The sequence below is a fragment of the Pelodiscus sinensis genome, chromosome 18 (assembly GCF_052426305.1).
Source record: "Pelodiscus sinensis isolate ZL-2025 chromosome 18, ASM5242630v1, whole genome shotgun sequence".
Taxonomy (NCBI): domain Eukaryota; kingdom Metazoa; phylum Chordata; order Testudines; family Trionychidae; genus Pelodiscus; species Pelodiscus sinensis.
Genome location: NC_143069.1, coordinates 27,606,325 through 27,626,328, shown reverse-complemented (window position 1 = coordinate 27,626,328; position 20,004 = coordinate 27,606,325). Strand labels below are relative to the sequence as shown.

At 48.8% G+C, this 20,004-nt stretch overlaps 1 long non-coding RNA gene across 2 annotated transcripts; it reads left to right on the top strand.

Moving 5' to 3' along the window:
- The first annotated feature begins 6,326 nt into the window (after nt 1–6,326).
- On the top strand, nt 6,327–17,600 carry LOC149523335 (uncharacterized). 2 transcript variants are annotated; one of them, XR_016347073.1, is made up of 5 exons: nt 6,327–6,512; nt 7,872–7,896; nt 8,088–8,143; nt 16,034–16,065; nt 17,269–17,600. It is a non-coding gene; the product is annotated as an uncharacterized LOC149523335 (long non-coding RNA). The 2 variants fall into 2 exon arrangements; XR_016347072.1 differs by lacking the exon at nt 6,327–6,512 and having other exon boundaries at nt 7,663–7,896.
- Nucleotides 17,601–20,004: the final 2,404 nt, after the last annotated feature.

Sequence of the window (20,004 nt, the reverse complement as noted above, 5' to 3'; positions counted from 1 at the left end):
CAGGCATGTAGTAAGTGATCCCATGCTACCCCTCCCCCACCCAGCTCCCTCTTTGAATCATTTTCTTCCCCAAAGCTGCTCCTTTGGTGGGAAAACACCCATCTCCTCCACTAGTATGAATTAACTTGAGTGAAGACAGGGCAGTTTGTCACTTCACATGCATTGAACAGGTGAGTTATGGCTACGGGAAGCCAGGAGCCAGACCTGAAGATATTCACTCATGGTAAGATGCAGATCCCACCTGAATGCATTCCCAGCTAAGAGGCTGTGATATTTCCTGTGTTTGTTTCCCAGAGAGAAAGGCTTTCCCTGACCAGCCAGAGAAAACTCCACCTACGGGACATGGTGAGTGATTGTATTCACAACCGGCCTGACTCACACAGCGCTCAGCATGCTGGGAGCAAGTTGGGTTCACAGCTCTTTAAAATCTCACCCTTGGTGTCCAAGCCATAGGCCATCAGCAACAATGGGACCCTGACACAGAGTCCAGTGGGCTGTGGGTCATGTCTGAACACCGGGTGTCTCCCATATTCAGAGCTGGGAGTGGGGTTGCCAGTTGTAGGCCTTTCCTCAAGCAGTCCCCATCCAATCTGCCCCATGGCAGAGAGCCCGAGGGCACCAGCACACACACTGGAAGGGCCAAGGCTGAGAGAGATTGTACCCATTTGATTCATAGAATCATAGAATAATAGGACTGGAAGGGACCTCGAGAGGTCATCGAGTCCAGCCCCCCGCCCTCAAGGCAGGACCAAGCTCCGTCTACACCATCCCTGACAGATGTCTATCTAACCTGTTCTTAAATATCTCCAGAGAAGGAGATTCCACCACCTCCCTTGGCAATTTATTCCAATATTTGACCACCCTCACAGTTAGGAATTTTTTCCTAATGTCCAATCTAAACCTCCCCTGCTGCACTTTAAGCCCATTACTCCTTGTCCTGTCCTCAGAAACCAAGAGGAACAAATTTTCTCCTTCCTCCTTGTGACACCCTTTTAGATATTTGAAAACCGCTATCATGTCCCCCCTTAATCTTCTTTTTTCCAAACTAAACAAGCCCAGTTCATGAAGCCTGTCTTCATAGGTCATGTTCTCTAGGCCTTTAATCATTCTTGTCGCTCTTCTCTGTACCCTTTCCAATTTCTCTACATCTTTCTTGAAATGTGGTGCCCAGAACTGAACACAGTACTCCAGCTGAGGCCTAACTAGTGCAGAGTAGAGCGGCAGAATGACTTCACGAGTTTTGCTTACAACACACCTGTTGATACAACCTAGAATCATATTTGCTTTTTTTGCAACAGCATCACACTGTTGACTCATATTCAACTTGTGGTCCACTATGACCCCTAGATCCCTTTCTGCCATGCTCCTTCCTAGACAGTCGCTTCCCATCTTGTATGTATGGAACTGATTGTTCCTTCCTAAGTGGAGCACTTTGCATTTCTCTTTATTAAACCTCATCCTGTTTACCTCTGACCATTTCTCTAACTTGCTAAGGTCATTTTGAATTATGTCCCTATCCTCCAAAGAAGTTGCAACCCCACCCAGTTTGGTGTCATCTGCAAACTTAATAAGCGTACTCTCTATCCCAATATCTGCATCATTGATGAAGATATTGAACAGTACGGGTCCCAAAACAGACCCTTGCGGAACTCCACTTGTTATCCCTTTCCAGCAGGATTTAGCACCGTTAACAACAACTCTCTGACTACGGTTATCCAGCCAATTATGCACCCACCTTATCGTGGCCCTATCTAAGTTATATTTGCCTAGTTTATCAATAAGAATATCATGCGAGACCGTATCAAATGCCTTACTAAAGTCTAGGTATATGACATCCACCGCTTTTCCCTTATCCACAAGGCTCGTTATCCTATCAAAGAAAGCTATCAGATTAGTTTGGCATGACTTGTTCTTCACAAACCCATGCTGGCTATTCCCTATCACTTTATTACCTTCCAAGTGTTTGCACATGATTTCCTTAATTACCTGCTCCATTATCTTCCCTGGGACAGACGTTAAACTGACCGGTCTGTAGTTTCCTGGGTTGTTCTTATTCCCCTTTTTATAGATGGGCACAATATTTGCCCTTTTCCAGTCTTCTGGAATCTCCCCTGTCTGCCATGATTTTTCAAAAATCATAGCTAAAGGCTCAGATAGCTCCTCTATCAGCTCCTTGAGTATCCTGGGATGCATTTCATCAGGACCTGGTGACTTGCTGACATCTAACTTTCCTAAGTGATTTTTAACTTGTTCTTTATGTATCCTATCTTCTAAACTTACCCTCTCTCTGCTTGTATTCACTACGTTAGGCACACCTCCAGACTTCTCGGTGAAGACCGAAACAAAGAAGTCATTGAGCATCTCTGCCATTTCCAAGTTTCCTGTTACTGCTTCTCCCTCCTCACTAAGCAGTGGGCCTACCCTGTCCTTGGTCTTCCTCTTGCTTTTAATGTATTTATAAAAGGTCTTCTTGTTTCCCTTTATGCCTGTAGCTAGTTTGATCTCATTTTGTGCCTTTGCCTTTCTAATCTTGCCTCTGCATTCCCGTGTTGCTTGCCTATATTCATCCTTTGTTAGTTGTCCTAGTTTCCATTTTTTATATGACTCCTTTTTTATTTTGAGATCATGCAAGATCTCCTTGTTAAGCCAAGCTGGTCTTTTGCCATATTTTCTATCTTTCCTACACAGCGGAATTGTTTGCTTTTGGGCCCTTAACAACGTCCCTTTGAAATACTTCCAACTCTCCTCAGTTGTTTTTCCCTTCAGTCTTGCTTCCCATGGGACCTTACCTACAAGTTCTCTGAGCTTATCAAAATCTGCCTTCCTGAAATCCATTACCTCAATTGTGCTGGTCTCCCTTCTACCTTTCCTTAAGATCATGAACTCTATTATTTCATTATCACTGTCCCCTATACTGTCTTCCACTTTCAAGTTCTCAACTAGTTCCTCCCTATTTGTTAAAACCAAATCCAGAACAGCTTCTCCTCTGGTAGCTTTTTCAACCTTCTGAAACAGAAAGTTGTCTCCAATGCAGTCCAGAAACTTATTGGATAGCCTGTGCCCCACTGTGTTAGTTTCCCAACATATGTCTGGATAGTTGAAGTCCCCCATCACCACCAAATCTTGGGCTTTGGATAGTTTTGTTAATTGTTTAAAAAAGGCCTCATCCACCTCTTCCACCTGGCTAGGTGGCCTGTAGTAGACTCCTAGCATGATATCACCCTCGTTTTTTACCCCTTTTAGCTTAACCCAGAGACTCTCTACACAGCTATCTCCTACGTTCATCTCCACTTCAGTCCAAGTGTGAACATTTTTAATATACAAGGCAACCCCTCCTCCCTTTTTTCCCTGTCTGTCCTTCCTGAGCAAGCCGTACCCTTCCATACCAACATTCCAATCATGAGTCCCATCCCACCAGGTTTCTGTAATACCAATGATATCATAGTTGTATTTATTGGTTAGCAATTCCAGTTCTTCCTGCTTATTACCCATACTTCTTGCATTTGTATATAGGCATCTAAGATACTGATTTGATCTTGCCTCCCTGTTGTGCCCTGACCCTCCTTTCTCCTTGCCATCATAGGCCGTAGTCCCCCCCATTTCCAACCCATCTCCCAGTCCCGCACATTCAGCACTTACCTGTGGGCTTTGCTCACCTGTCCCCGTCGAACCTAGTTTAAAGCCTTCCTCAGACTGGAAGCATCTCCAGGGCTTGTGTGAGTGGCCGGGCACATTTCAGGGGCCACTCCCAGCCAGCCAGTCAATGTTCCCTGCAGCAACGACACTGAGAGTATCTTTGGGGCTTAGTCACTTTAAGCTCCTCCTAGCTGGAATAGCAGTATTGGCTTTTCCCATTTTGCTGCTCCCTGCCCAACTAAACCCACCAACTCACCCACAAACACAACCAACCCACCCTGCCCCCTGGCACCATCAAGCTGTCTGCTGCCATCATTCTGCTCTTTCTGCTCTTTTGCCCACCTTGGGTCTGTCTGGTCTATTTTGATTATCAGCTCTTTGGGGGAGGGGCCATCTGTACAGCACCAGCACACTGGGCCCCTATCTTGTTTGTCCCAAGGGATGTTTTGTCTCCCCTGTCAGGGCCCTTTCATCTGGGGATCAGTGGCTCAGGCACCCAAAATGCCCAGCTCTGGTCTTGGTGTGTCTAGGACTGGGAAATGGGGCTTACTGTGGGGAGAGAAAGTGTCCAGCTGCATTCAGTATCGTCAGCACCTGACCACAGGACTCTAGTTTAATATCTTCATCCTTCAGTGATCCCTCCTCCTGCCATGTAATCTCTTTCTCGCCCCCCCCCCCCCCCCACATGCTCACCTCTGCCAGAGATCAGCCGAGGAGACCATGTCTTCCTTGTATTGTGGTTTTGGTCTCTCTAGGGAATCTATTCCTGTTGCTTTGATTTTCCTCATGTGTGCTAAATGTGCTTCATAGCTCCAAAATGTCCTAGCTATTCTGGAGATTTGTTCGGAGGTCTCACTCCATCCTCCTTTAGCTTTTACTGTGATTTTGTTGGAATGGGTATGGAAAACTAGGGTAAAACTGTAAGCTCCAGTTTTAAACTTTGAGGCGTTTGCTTGGTCCTACTTGCAGGCTGGGAGCTCTGTAGCAAAGCGTGCAGTCTGGGTCTAGTGGTAGTCAGTCTGCCAAGAGCCAGCAGGACGCAAGGTGCAGTGAGTTGAGACTCTGTCTTATTGTTTCTGATAGTCTAGGGTTCTGGATTCTAAGAAATAAAGCAGTGTGGTTTTAATCTTACATCTGTGTGTTTTGAAACAAAACATCTGGTTCATTTGAGGTCCGTGTGTGTGTGTGTGTGTGTGTGTGTGTGTGTGAGAGAGAGAGAGAGAGAGAGAGAGACAGAGAGAGAGAGAGAAAACAAACATGGCTACTCATTTGTACGCACTGTTCAGTAATAACCCAAAAGACTCGTTAGGGCAGTGATACCTATGTTATTGGCTCTATGTGGGTATGTCTACACCAGTGTTTCCCAATTGGTGCTCCGTGGAACCCTAGGCTTCCGCAAAGCGAAAGTAAGGGTTCTGCAAGAACGCGCCATTGCCCCGCCCCAGGTTTTTTTTGCTCAACCAATTCTGGCAGGGCTTTTTTTTTTTTTTTTTGCTTGCCAAATTTTATTCAGGTTTCTCTGCTTGCTTTTCTACCTCGATGAAGGACAGCAAAGCATTTTGTCTCTACGTGCTCTGGTTGCCCTCACTTGGGACACCACAGCACTCTGCAACACAGAGCCAGAGATGCCCCTGGGCACTCTGGTGCTTCTCTTGCACATGTTGCTGTGAGCTTGGCTGCCCTTTCTGCAGGCTGCCATCTGGGAGGTCCATCGGGAGGGCTGTCAGTACTAGGAAGCCCTGCGGGAGAGCTTCTACCCTGAGGAGCACTAGGACCCTCCCTGGTCTGCGCCACTGGGGGCTTGTGCCTCATTCCTCCCTCACGTCCTTCCACTTACTCCTCCCTAACCCCCCTTCCTGATGTCAAATAAAATACACGTATTTTCATGAACACAAACTCTCTTAATTTAACAAAATTGGGGGGGAGGGAATGAAATTCTGGTGAGACTGGGGAAAGGAGGCGGGAGAGGAGTGAAGAGACAGTGGGAGAGGGGAGGGGGAAACCTGGGAATAGGAATCTGGAAGGGGGAAGCAAGGGGAATAAGGGGGAGGGGGAGCTCAGGGCTCAGGGTTGGGGGTGTCGTTGGACCAACTTGATTGTCATGCAAACCTGCTCCTGGGTTCACACGCGGCTTTTGGTGGCCAGGCTGGCAGCTATCCTGCCATATACGGCCGCATTCCTCCATCTAGTGCAGAGATCATGGACGTTGCGGGCATCCCTCCCAAACCTGAATAAGGTCCGTGATCTCCACCCTGGACCAGGAAGGTGCCCGCCTTCTCTGGGCCCTGTCAGTCTCCTGGGAGCTGGCAGACTGCTCCTGGGGAGCAGTGGAGGGCTGGCTGCCAGTGGCTTGCTGGCTCATGTTTTGGGGCCACTGGGTCAGGGGCAGTGACTGCTGGCTCTGGGCTGGCAGGCTTGGAGTTGGCACAGGCACTGTGGCCAGAGTCAACCCCTTTAAGGGCTCTGGGGAGGTGGTAAGGGAGAGAAGTGTTCTTGGTTGAGGCTGGAGTGGCCACCAGGGCACCCTGAGAAGGCTGCAGGCCCTCTATTTCAAAATAAGTTTCTACACAGCATTTATTTTGAAATAGCTATTTCGAATTTTGCGTTATTCCTCATAGAATGAGGTTTACCAAATTCGAAATAAGAGCTCCACAATTTCGACTTTATTTCTAAATAGCGGTTTGGCTGTGTAGATGCTAGGAAAGTTATTTCGAAATAACTTTGCTGTGTAGACATATCCTGCCAGAACAGAACTTCTCATGTTTATTTCCTTTCCCAAGCACTGACCATAGAGCTCATACTGGGCATTGCAGTTGGCGTTGCAGTTGGTTCCTGTTTGATTCTGGCTCCAGTGGCTTATATTCTGCTGAAAAAATGTAGGTGGTTTTCTTACCTTGGGCTCTGAATCTCCCTCAACCTTGGATTCTGGCATTTGGATTCTCACTCTGGTTCTGACCCTTCTTCCACCCACTATGCCTGTCTCCTGCTCCCACCACTAGGCCATACTGCCCACCACTCAGGTTTCCAACGGTCCCTGTCAGACAATGGAAAATGAATGGTAACATTGCCCAAAGCATCAAAGTCCAAGTGAAAGCTTTGAGGTGGGAGTTTCAAGTAGTAATGGGGCTCTGGCAAAGTTGTCATCTGTTGAGGCTTTACCAAGAGTACAGTTGGGAGATTTTTTTGGGTATGGTATGTAAATGTGATTCAAATGCAGAAAAATAATCAAATCTAATCTATAGCAATAGCTATAGCTATAAATAAAATTTTAAAAATGGAAGCTTTGGCTGATTCAAAATGAAACATTCCAACTTTGTTTTGGATGATTCAATATGTAACATTTCAACTTTTCCCTTTGAAACAGTTTCATCTAGAAATTTAGTTAAATTAAAATAAGGGATGAATAACCCTGGATTGTTTGGGGTTGAATGAAATATTTTGTCCGATTAAAGAAAAAGTTCAGCTGCATTTTTAGGGGGCTAAGAGTGGGGGTATTTTTTTCAGTTTGGCCTTGATTAATGAACTATTTGGTCAGCTCTAATTGTGACTCGTATGACACTTGGTATTTTCCTTATAGCCCCAGTTGGTGGAATAAACAACTTTCGTTTTTATAAAGGAAGTTGCCATCCTTTTTGGCTGAAGAGAAACCTTGAAAATGTGACCAAAGTCAAATTAAGGCTGAGAAGCCAGAGAATAATTTAAAAAGTTAATATGTTTTTTAAAAAGATTTCATGATCTTTTAGCTAATTTTGTGATTTTGGGTGCCTGACACATGATTTTTGAATATCTGGGGCTGCGGACACTGTTGAGGCTCCTCACTGATTGACATGTTTGGTATATTTTTATGCGGAATGCCTAGTTATTGCCGGGTTCCAAAGACAATAAGGATGGATTGGGAGGTTCATGATCAGAAATCCTGCTCTCTGCTCTCCTTTCTGTCTGAAAAGTGCAACTGTAATACGAATACAAATGCTAATAATAACCAATGGACTACAAAGAGCCGTGTTTGACCCATTGAAAGCAGACGTGCAGCAACATTCATGCCACAATTTGTCAAACCTGGGTGGGAGGCTGGACTCTTTAATTTGTCAGCAGGGCCTCCAGATTCCTTTGGCCAACACTGACCATGGTGCAGAGTCCAACCCATGTCCATAGCATCACGGTCCATCTCTTTGCCAAGGAGGGAATGATCGGAGACTTTCCAATAATATTTTTTATTTCCTTTTTTGTTTTAGTTGCACCTAAACAGAGAAGTAAAAGGTAGGAAAAATAATTCCTTGCCAGTATGTTCTTTTCTCTATGCCAGTTGTGGGGAGGGCTAGGGTTCAGGTTAGTCTGAGAGACAGCTACCCAGAGAGCGAGATCCCACTGTATCCTTCACTGCCTGAAGTGGAGCATAAACACAGAGAAATGCCCAGCTGAACTGATGTGTTTTGTTCTTGTTTTCCCAGGGAACCAGGTGTAAGCCACAGAACCGAGAACACGGGCACAGATGATCAGATTCAGTGTAAGAACTTGCCGTTTTCCAATATCAATTCTGGATGGGTCAGGTGCTTTGTTCTCCCCCAGGAATGGGATATGGCTCATTACAAGCTGGGCCATCAGTGTGCTGGTTAGTAATGGGGGGCCCATGTGCTCCATAACCCCATTGCCTGGCCAGCAGCCTGCAAAACAAGAATGAGGAGAGTTCAGTGAGTTCTAGGGGCCAGTGGTGGTGAAGTCTAAAAGCTACTGATTTTCTAGGGTGGATGTTGTTCTTGGTCACTTATTGCCCGCTGCTGGTGGTTCATGTTACTGTATTTAGCAGGAGTTAGAGCTGCAAGGATAGCCAGATGGAACCTAGATCCCTCACTAAAAGTTCCTCATTGATGCATATGGGTCGAATCTAATCTAATTGAAAATTAAAACCGTGGCAGCACTTGTATTTCAGAAATGAGCTGGCCAGGATTTTATTTTTCCATGGGAAATTTTATGATGAAAATTTGCATTTTGGGGGGGAAATTATAAATACTTTGCCCCCACTCTAAAATAGTTTGATGTGAAAATGCTGCTGGGGTTCACTATGGGAGTTCTACTTCATTTCTTTCATGCTTCCATTCTCCTCTGTGCGCTGGTTCTCTTTTTGGCCTGTGTCTTCCTGAAATAGATAGTAGATTTTTATGGCGACCTTGACACAAAATGTAGGCAGATGCAAATGAAATTAGCTGAAGATACAAAGACAGGAGGCATCATCAATGCACATGAAGACTGGAATATTATACAGGCAGTCCTAGATGATGTAGAGGACCGGAGTAACAGAATGGGATGACATTCAAGCATGTAGAAAGTCAGGTCATGCGCTTATGGTTTAATTGCTGCTACAAGGGGGGGCTCACCAGCAAACAAAACCCCAGGCAAGGTTTTTCCAGTAGAGACAAGAGAGTATTAATGTCATTGAACAAGGCACTGGTAAAACCTCCCCTGGAACAGGGTGCACTGTTCTGGTTACAGCAAGCTGAATTCAGACCGGAACAGGTGCAGAGAAGAGCTGGAAGGCTGACCAGGGGCACAAAGGTCCTGTCCCATGAGAGTGGAATGGCAGAGATTGGCTTGTCTAGGCCATCAGGACGAAGGCTGAGAGGAGATCTAATTGCTCCCTATGAATCCATGGAGGGGTACACCTGGGAGGGGGAAGGGCTATTTCAGTGAAAGGACAACTTTGGCCCAACAAAAAATAGCAATAAGCTCGCCAGAAATGAACTGAGGCTGGAAAGCAGATCGTTTCTAAATGTTGGGGGGTGAGTTGCTATAACAGCCTCCCAATTGGAGTTATGGGGGCAAACAACTCAATTCATTTTTTCATCGATTCCAAATTTAGAAGGGACCACTCTGATCCTCTTGTGTGGCCCACTGTGTCACACAGGCCAGAGACCTGCTCCCAAATCGTTCCTAGAGCAGATCTTTTAAGGAAAAAAAATCCAATATTGATTTAAAAATGATCTGTGATGAGGAAACTGCCACAACCATTGGGGTACGTCTAGACTACAGGCTTTTGTCGACGGATACTGTCGACAAAGCTTCTGTCGACAAAGAGCGTCTAGACTACATCCAGTTCTGTCGACAAAGAGCGTCTAGACTACATGCAGTTCTGTCGACAAAGCAAGCCGCTTTGTCGACATGACTGTGTAGATGCAAAGGACAGTGTAGATGCAATAACGCCTTCTGTTGACAGAACTCTGTCGACAAAAGGCATTATTCCTTGTAGAATGAGGTTTACAGCTGTCGACAAAATTGCTGAGTTCTGTCGATGTTATGTCGACAGAACTCAGTGGCAGTATAGATGCGGGTATAGTTTTGTCGACAAAAGGCCTCTGTGTCCTACTTCAACTTCCAGCCATTGGATCATGTTCGACCTTGCTCTGCTAGATTGACACGCCCGTTAGTGAATATTCATTCCCTGCTTGGATACTTACAGATGGGATCAAGTCTCCCCTGAATCTTCTCTTTGTTAATCTAAATAGACTGAGCTCCTGGGATTTATCAGTACAAGGCAGGTTGGTCATTCTTGTGGCTCATCTCTAAACCCTCTCCAATTTATCAACATCCTTCTTGCATTGTGGACACCAGCACTGGACAGAGTAGTCATACTGGTGCCAAATATAGAGGTAAAATAACCTCCCTAGCCTAGTTGAGACACCCTCCTTATGTATTCCAGGATTGTATTAGCTGTTTTGGAAGCAGCATGTTGGAAACTCATAGTCAGCTGACCATAATGCTTTTAAGACAAAGCTTGACAAATTTAGGAGTGGGATTGTATGATGGGGCTGTTTGTGATGGTGGGAGGCAGTGCCCATCAGTCCTGGAGGTCCTTTCTGGTTTATGTCTGACACTCTCATGCTTCAGGGCCTGACCTGCAGGGGTCAGGAAGTGTTTCTGGATTATTAAGTATCAGAGAAGACCACATGGCTGGTGCTCTGCAGTGGCACTGAGCATTCTCTCTCTTAGGTGCCTGACTGGCTGGTTCTTTTGGGGTGTGGAGGGAATTTCCTCCTAGTTCATATTGGCAGGGACCTTGGGGGTTTATCACCTTCATTTGCAGCATGGGATGCAGCTCACTTACTAGGATTATCTGGGAGTCTCATTGAATCACTTCCCTGTCATTTCTGGAAGGGGCCAAGGCTGGATTAAGACATGCTGAGGCCCCAAACTATGTTACGTTTAGGAGGCCTGATAGTGTTAGTTTTTAAAAAAGGGTATATACTATAGATATCCCGGAAAAGCTCTGCTGTGTCCAAGGAACGTGTCTGCTTTTCGGAAAAAAAATTCGGAAAATCAGAGACTTTTTTTGGCATCCCTGTAAACTTCATTTTATGAGGAAGAAGGGATAGTCCGAAAGAGGGGTTTCTCCCAACATTTAGCCTCATGTAGATGGGCTAAATGTCAGAAAAGCCTCTTTCGGAAGAAAAGCATAAAAAGATACGCAAATGGCAGTTCGCAATTTCTGTATCTTTTTCCGACTTTTCATTGTAGTGTGGACACAGCCCTAGTCTTTTCTTTTCTAAACTGAAAAGTCCAAGTCTTTTTAATCTCTCTTCATATGAGACCTGTTTCAAACCCCTCACAATTTTTGTTGCCTTTTTCTGAACCTTTTCCAATGCCAATGTATCCTTTTTGAGATGACGCAAGAACATCTGTACACAATAATCCAGATGTGGGCGTACCATGGTTTTACATAGAGGCAATAAGATACTCGCTGTCTTATTCTCTATCCCTTTTTTAATGATTCCCACTGCACATTGAGTGGATGTTTTCAGAGAACTAGTCACAACTAGCCAATTAGCCCATCATAAGACGGGATTTTCAGGTCTCTCCTCCACGTCGGTCTTCTCTCCTGAGCCTCCGGTCTTTCGCTCCATCTCTCTCTATCTCTCTCTCTCTCTTCCTCTTGCTGCCTCCCCTCCTCTTTCTCAGCTCTCCTCTGCCTCCTGCCTCTCTCTCTGTCTCTTTCTTTCTCTTCTTTCCTTCCTGCCTCTCACTCTCCCTTTCTCTTCTCCTCCTCCTCCTGCCTCTCTCTTCCCTCCGTCTCTCCCCTCCCCCTTCCCCTCCTGCCCTGGCACTCGGCTGAGTGCTGGGCCACTCAGCTGGACCGCCTCAGGGGAGGGGGGCGGGGTGGTGACATACACGGCCAGGGGGAGGAGCCATGTACGTCACCGCCCCACCCCACCCCTTTCCCCTCCCGCTGTGGTGCTTGGCTTAGTGCTGCACCGCTGAACCAGCCACCGTGGGGGAGCAAGCGGCACAAGAGTTCTGCATTGCTCAGTTAGGCCGTGGCGGGGGAGCAAGCGTTACAGACTCACAGACATTGGGCTACTATATACGGGTATGTCTACACTGCCACCCTAGTTCGAACTAGGGTGGCTAATGTAGGCATTCGAAGTTGAAAATGAAGCCCGGGATTTAAATAAAGATTGCATCTTGCCGGGCGCCGCCATTTTTAAATCCCCGTTAGTGCGGACTCCATGCCCGCAGCTACATGCGGCACGGAGTAGGTAGTTCGAATTAGGCTCTCTAATTTGAACTACCGTTACTCCTCGTAGAAGGAGGGAGGAAGGGCGAGGCAGTGATGTATGTGGCCAAAGGGTGGGGCTTTCTACATCACCGCCCCTCCTTCCCCTCTCCCAAGGCGGCCCGGCTGAGGGGTGCACCACTCAGCTCCACGGCGGGAGGAGGAAGCGGGGCGGTGACGTATACGGCCCCGCCCACTGGCCGTGTACATCAGCACCTCACCCCCCTTCCCCTCCCACTGGGGTTCAGCTGAGCGGCGGAGCACCAGCGCCACTCAGCTGGACTGCGGCTGGGGAGCAAGCGGCGGCAAGTGGCCATTTGGGGTCCGTGCTCCCCATGCATTAGGAGTGCAGAACCCAAACGGCCTCTTGTCACCCGGGGCCCAGCTGAGCGGCGCTCCCGCCGGGGCTAGGGTTGCCAGGTGTCCGGGTTTCTACCAGACAGTCCGGTATTTGCACCGTCTGTCCGGTAGAAAAATTCAGAAAATATGAGACATGTGCAATGTCCTGTATTTTGTGAATTCCCGGCTGGGCGCCGGAGGGAAGCTGGTGGGGGCAGGGGAGCGACTGGGAGGCAGAGCGTGATTGGCGCTGGGAGCCCTGTGGTCACACACAAAAGCTGGGTGGAGCAGGGCAGGCAGGGCGGGGCAGGGACTCCCAGCCACACACGCACACATACACCCCGCCCGGCTTTTGCATGGGACCAGAGGCTCCCAGTGCCAATCGTGGCCCGTCTCCCAGCTGGGAGCCTCTGGTGGCGAGCAGAAGCTGGGCGGGGGGGTGGTGTGTGGCTTCCAGCTCTGTCCCCACCCCTGCCCCCACCAGGCTTCTGCTGGCAAGTAAAGAGATCACCTGGTGGGGGCATGGCTGGAAGGACTCCAGCTGCGGCCAGTGGCTGCACCCGCCCCCCCTCGCCAGGTCTGCTTCCTTCCCCCCTTCCTCTGGGCACCAGCCCCACGGCCCCTGATCATCCCCCAGCTCTGCTTCCCGCCCCCCTTCTGGACAGCCCCGCCCCCTTCCCAGCCGGTCCCCTCCCCGGACAAGCATGTCCATTTTTAGCAGGGTCTACCTGGCAACCCTAGACCAACCGCACAGCTGGGTCCCAGGTGGCAAGCGGCCATTTGGGGTCCGTGCTGCCCATGCATGGGGAGCGCAGACCCCAAATGGCCACTTGCCGTTGCTTGCTCCCCTGCCAGGGCCCAGCTGAGCGGCGCAGCGCTCGGCCGAGCCGCCACGGAGGGAGGGGAAGGGGAGCGGTGCGCTGATGTACACAGCCAGGGGGCATGGCCACGTACGTCAGTGTTGCAGACTCAGGGTATGTCTACACTACCACCCTACTTCGAACTAGTGTGGTAGTGTAGACATACCCTCACGGACACTGGGCTACTCTATATATGATGACTCCAAGATCTTTCTCTTGAGTAGCTGTAGCTAAATTCGACCCCATCCTATTGTACGTGTAGTTGGGGTTATTTTTTCCAGTGTGTATTACTTTACATTTACCAACATTCAATGTCATTGTTGCAGAGATGCTCCTCAGAGTCTGATCAGACCCAGCACTCGCTTGTTTAGCTCAGCCCCAGGCTCCTGCTGTTTTTAATTCACCGAAGTTTCCGTTTCAAACCCAACCCCGATTACAACAAACCACCTTGGTGAAACGTGTCCATTTAAAGAACTGGTCGGGGAGGGGAGGGGAGGGGCATTTCTGACATTCAGCAGGACAGCAGGTGCTGTGACCACGAGCCAGTGCTGTGCTAGGGGAGTGGGGTGGGAACAGATGTAGAGTCTAAAGCTGTGACAGGACTCGGGACTGGTGCTTGGGTGTGCTATTTTTGAACACTTAGATATAGCAGAAGACTCTCTCCCCTTGCAAGGTCAGCACTTCCCCTTGCTGGGCTAGTGCCGAGACAGCATTAAGTTTGAGGCAAGTTAGAATAGGACAGTGAAAAAAAGCTGTGGTCGCCAGGGCAGCAGCTGTGTGCATTGGGTAGAAGGGCTCTGGGTTGGGGTGGGAGCTCTGGGCAGGTTCAGCCTAGGGGCATATTCCCCAGGGACCCTCCCAAGTCGTGGTAAATCCCGCTGATCTGTGGATCTGAGTCCCAGCTACCAGGCTTGGCAGAAGGATCTTGTGGTTGGGTCACTCGGACTTGGAAGATCTGGATTTAATTCCTGGCTCTGCCACAGGCTCATTGGGTGGCCGTGGGTATGTCCCTTAGCACCAGATCATTCTGCCCTTGCCCATAGTGAGTTAACACCTCACTCTGCGAGCACTGACTGGCACCCAGCGGGGCAGCTCTCAGAGCTAGGGGCTGTTCAGTGTGAGTAGGGGGGGGCGGGGTGCACTGCAACCTGTTAGTCTGCTGCCACTCCCCACGTAGAGCTATGAGCTAGCCCAGCTGCACCAGGAGTGGCTGGGAGTATAAGCACAAGAGCCAGGGCAGCGCTAAGGGCCGTGTAAGTAAGTGGAGTAAGCGATGTCACGGGGGGCATGTTTACACTACAGAGATTTGTCGGGGAAACAGCCGTTTTTCCTACAAAACTTGAGGAAAGTCCACACAGCAATTGCGTTCTTCCGCAAAAAATCGAAAGAACAGAGAGGGCTTTCCAGCATCGGGAATTCTCATTCAACGAGGAAGAAGCCTTTTTGCGAAAGAACTCTTTGGCTACGTCTACACTGGCCCCTTTTCCGGAAGGGGCATGTAAATTTCACTAGTCGTCGTAGGGAAATCCGCGGGGGATTTAAATATCCCCCGCGGCATTTAAATAAAAATGTCCGCCGCTTTTTTCCGGCTTTTAAAAAAGCCGGAAAAGAGCGTCTAGACTGGCCCCGATCCTCCGGAAAAAGTGCCCTTTTCCGGAGGCTCTTATTCTTACTTTGAAGTAAGAATAAGAGCCTCCGGAAAAGGGCACTTTTTCCGGAGGATCGGGGCCAGTCTAGATGCTCTTTTCCGGCTTTTTTAAAAGCCGGAAAAAAGCGGCGGACATTTTTATTTAAATGCCGCGGGGGATATTTAAATCCCCCGCGGATTTCCCTACGACGACTAGTGAAATTTACATGCCCCTTCCGGAAAAGGGGCCAGTGTAGACGTAGCCTTTCAGAACAAGGCGTGTGTGGACGGGAAGAGGGAGTTTTTCAGATGAAGAGGAAAGAGGAAAAAGCTCAGATGCCCTGGTGGCCATTCCATCTATAGCATTCACAGTTTACATGCGGGAGAGCCGCCGTTCAGCCTGGATGCGCTTTTGAAAAAGCAGATCGCTTTTTTGATGCACATTTGCAGTGTGGACGCTCTCTTTTGGAAGAAGTTTTTTCGGAAGATCTCTTCCGGAAACGTTTTTTCCAAAAGAAGCCTGCAGTGTAGGCATAGCCTGGCAGACCCCGCTGCTGCAGAAGGGGGAGGCAGGGGGTCAGTGGTCCATCTGGGGGTGAGGTTGGCCCTGCATATCCTCTGCCTCCTCCCTTGTGTCAGTGTTCTGCAGGCTGCTGTGAGGCCGGAGACACCCACATAGCACAGCATGGCACTGACCTAAATGCCAGCACCTGGGATAAGTGGGCCCACCCGAGAATCCCAGCAGCTCCACAGACCTGTTTGCTGAAATGGGAATGGCCCATTCTCTCACCCAGGGCCCGGAGGTGCTGGAGAGACACAGAGCAAGTCATCCCAGCCAGGATAGCCTCCTTCCTGAACCTTCTGGCCCTGATCCCTCTGTGGCACTGATTGTGGGGGGACAGGAGGAAGTGGGGGGGACTGCATGAATGTTATTGGGGATGCTGGGTGTCTAGTGGTGGGTACACTGTGGGGGGCTCTCCCAGGGAGCAGCACTTACCCCCCACTTTCTGCTAAATTTCTTCCCAGATGCCACCATCGGCGCGTTTGGTGCAGCCAGGGTGAGTTGTGATGTCGGTTGAATCCTGACCATGAATTTCAGGCTCAGAAACTGGAATATCCCAGAGGGAATTTGTGTCATGAGACTCCAGTGCTGGAGCACAGCAGGGCTGAGCCCAGAGCTGGGTGTGTGAGCAGGGAGCTGAATTTCTGTCCTGCTGGGCGTAGGGAGCTCCCTCACGGGGCGTAATGGAGAAAGGATGGCGATGTTTGTCTGGTTCACCCCTCTGTAGGGTAACACTCGGTGATTCCTGCATCCTGCCCAGAACTTCTACCTCTGCAGCTATTGCTTTTAGCTACTCATGGAAATGACAAGATTTTTCTGCCCTTCTGCCCAGTTTTCTATCTCTGCCTGCTCCTGCCTCTGTGTTTGAACTGAAAATTTTTGAAGAGAAAAGGTTTTTTTTTATTAAAATGAGCTTTTTTTCTAAAATGAAAAATGTTACAAAAGATCGCAGGAGTCCTTTAAAATTTTCTATTTTGTTTGTAAAAATTTGGCAAACATTTATATCAAAGTGGTCATTAAAATTGTTTACTGAGAACTGGGTGTTCAGTAACCAAAAGTAATTCTAATAAATTTGAGAACATTTGTTGAGAAATCTGATAGAAAAATGAATAGCAAATTGGGCAAAAATAAAAACAAACGGATCCACCAGAAACCTGTGAGATGCAAACAAATCCACACCTCTATTTTTTTTTCATTTTTGTCTCCATATTCTGAACAGCTGCTTTGCCTGTAGCTCTTTTCAGAGAGCTTTTCTGCTGAGCTATGTCTACACTGGCGGCTTCAAAAACTTGCCAGCTGTCTACACTGCACGAGCATTCTTCCAGAAGTAAATTTACAGGGCTTCTTCCAGAAGAGTTATTCCTCTCCGCACGAGGAATAAGCCCTCTTGTGCAAGAGCTCTTCCAGAAGAGGCCAGTGTAGACAGGCAACATGAATTTCGTGTGCAAGAAGCCCCTATGGTTAAAATGGCCATCAGAGCTTTCTTGCGCAAGAGAGCGTCTACACTACCATGGATGCTCTTGTGCAAAAGCACACGGCAGTGTAGACACTCTCTTGTGGAAGATTCTTTTGCACATGAACTCTTCCACAAAAGAGTTCTTGCACAAGAAGCTAACAGTGTAGACATAGCCCTGCTGTGTCAGTCTCTCTTTGTTGGGGGTTAGCAAATGAATAACAGGATTTTATTTTTGTTTTAAAGATTCCTCGGGCACAGGAAGGTGTGACTGCAACATACGCTGTCATAGGAAAAGCCCCTGGCTGGCCCAGATAATCCACTGGCTTCTGAAACATGTGGCTCAGACTGCACTTCCGGTCTGCACTGACTCTGAAATGGCGGGTGCCAGAGTCCACTAGGTTAATCACTGAGTAGCCTGAGAACTTTACCACGTTTTAGGGAAAGTCTTTTCTGCTCCATGTCTCTGTCTTTAGACCCTGCTCCCCAAGATCTCAGCGCCCACTGCCTGCATTTCTCTTAGCCTCCCCCCTCACTCTCCCCTCCTTCATCTGGAGTTTTCTAGTCACCAGGGCAGATGTCAGTGTATTTATTCCCATTGTAATAAACCGGCAATGTGAATGTGTGCAGTGATGATTCCTTCCTGGATGCCGAGGAGCTCAGCTCCCCTGGAGAACAATGGAGTTCTGCTAAGCCATGGTCCCTGCACTCCCCACAGGCCTGAGCCAGCCAAGAGGTACAGAGCACAAGGGCCAGATGAGGTTCTCCAATCCCTCCTCATCCTCAGTGTGTGAAATTCAAGCACCCAGGCCCTAGTGTTTGTCCCCCTGAGCGCTGCCTGGCTGGTGCATGGGCGGGGGGGCCTGATCTCAGAGCTCTCATCCACCCAACCGGAAACTTCCTCGTGGGACTCTAATCCCAGGCACAGAGCAGAGTCAGCCGGGGCTGCAGTCTGGCCAGGAGAAGGCCCTACAGGCAGGGATGCTGCACAGCCCAGCAGCCTGGCAATAACAGGGAGCAGCAGCCTCTCCCCTTTCTGTCTGCCCCCCACCCTCGCATGGGGCATGTGTAGGGCCTCCACCCTGAACCTAGGCTCTTCTCACTGCCTGCCCCCTTCAGCCAGGTCTGCGGCTCCCCCCACCCCGGGTCTGCGTTGGGAGCGGGGTTGCGTGTGCAGCAGGGGACTCGCTGATCCTGGGTTTGCTGGGGAACCTCCCAGCACATTTCTGCCCCCCAGGGCTGGGGTCAGGGCCGGGCTGGCTCCCAGCTGGGCTCCCCTCTGCCCTCTAAATGGCACCAGAGCCCCACTGCCCTTCTCCTCAGGCTGTTTGTTCTGACCCACCCCTCCCCCTCTGGGGTCCAGGCCAGGGCTTGTCTGAGTCTCTTGTGTGCTCTGGCTGCCCCCCTCCCATTGCACCCCCAGGCTCTGGGCCTGGACAGACGCCTCTCGCCCCAGCTTGCACCTCAGGCCCCTGGGCTCACACCCCTCCCAGAACTGGGGGAAGAACCCAGGAGTCCAGCGCCCAGCCCTTCCTTGCTCTGGCCATTAGATCCCACTCCCCTCCCCAGCCAGCCTGCTGCCTCACGCTATCACCTCACTCCTAGGCTGGGCTTTTTCTGCTTCCCCTTTCACTGAATGAGCTGCAGCAGAGGCTATTTACCTGCAAACGTGGGGCTCAAGCTGTCAGCTGAGCCCAGCCCTGGGCTCTCGGTTGCTGTGAGAATGGAACTGAAAGCCCAGGCATGAGTAAAAGTGAAACACTGTTTAGCAGCAGCCGGACTAATAAGGACTTTGAGCTTTTCGTTTTATGGTACAAAACCAGTCAGCCCTTCCCTTTGGCTGCACAGTCCCTGAAACCCAGGCCTCAAAACTCCCCTCAGACATTCAGCCGTACAGTGCTGAGAGACCAATGAAATCAGGCAGTGAAACACAGAGCTTCCCCCAAGCTCTACACTTAAAATCCTGAAGCTGTGTGAGGTAGCACTTCATTGAAGATGCTGCTAAGTCATGGGAGGGCTTCTAATAGTGTAGTTAATCCACCTCGTTAACTCAGTACTGCCTCCCCCAGGGATTCAGTTAGTTTAGGAGTAGCTGTGTTAGTCTGTAACTTTAAAAACAACAAATCATCCTGTGGCACCATATATACAAACAAAAATATATGGACTCGAGCTTTCATGGCTAAAAGCCACTTCATCAGATGAGTTGGAGTGTAAATAACAGAAAACATGATATATATAAAAGAGCAGATGTACCTGTCAATTGTAGGGCCTGTGTTAATGAGGCTAATTAAGAGGGTTGGCTGTGTCATTATCATTAAATTGACCATTCATTATCAGTTGGAAATAGGTCAATGGAGGGATGATAGGAGTTGCTATAGGGAACTTTCTGGGTGTCTGGCTGGTGAGTCTTGCCCACATGCTCAGGGTTTAGCTGATTGCCATATTTGGGGTCAGGAAGGAATTTTCCTCCAGGGTAGATTGGCAGAGGCCCTGGAGGTTTTTCGCCTTCCTCTGTAGCATTGGGCACAGATCACAGCTGAAGGGCTCTCTGCATGTTGGGGCCTTCAAAGTATTTGAAGGCTTCTATATCTGAGACATAGGTGAGAGGATTATTCTAAGAGGGGTGGGTGAGATTCTGTGGCCTGCACTGTGCAGGGGGTCAGACTAGATGATCATAATGGTCCCTCCTGACCTTAAAGTCTATGAGTGTCCCATTCATAACTTCTGAAGTGAAAATTCATATGATTTTTCTGTGGGTGAGTGGCCCCCAACCCAAAAAAGGCTTCCCACCCCTACCTTAAAAGAAGGAAACATTGAACTCTTTTTTTGTTGGACTTAAATTAATATTTTACTTTATTAAATGCTTAATAATTTAAATTAAGCCAGTCTCCATGGCTGCAGCACTAATAAAATGGCTCAGGTGTAATTATGTAATTAATGGTGAGTTTCCATTAGCAACTGGTAGTCTGGGAAAGATTTGCA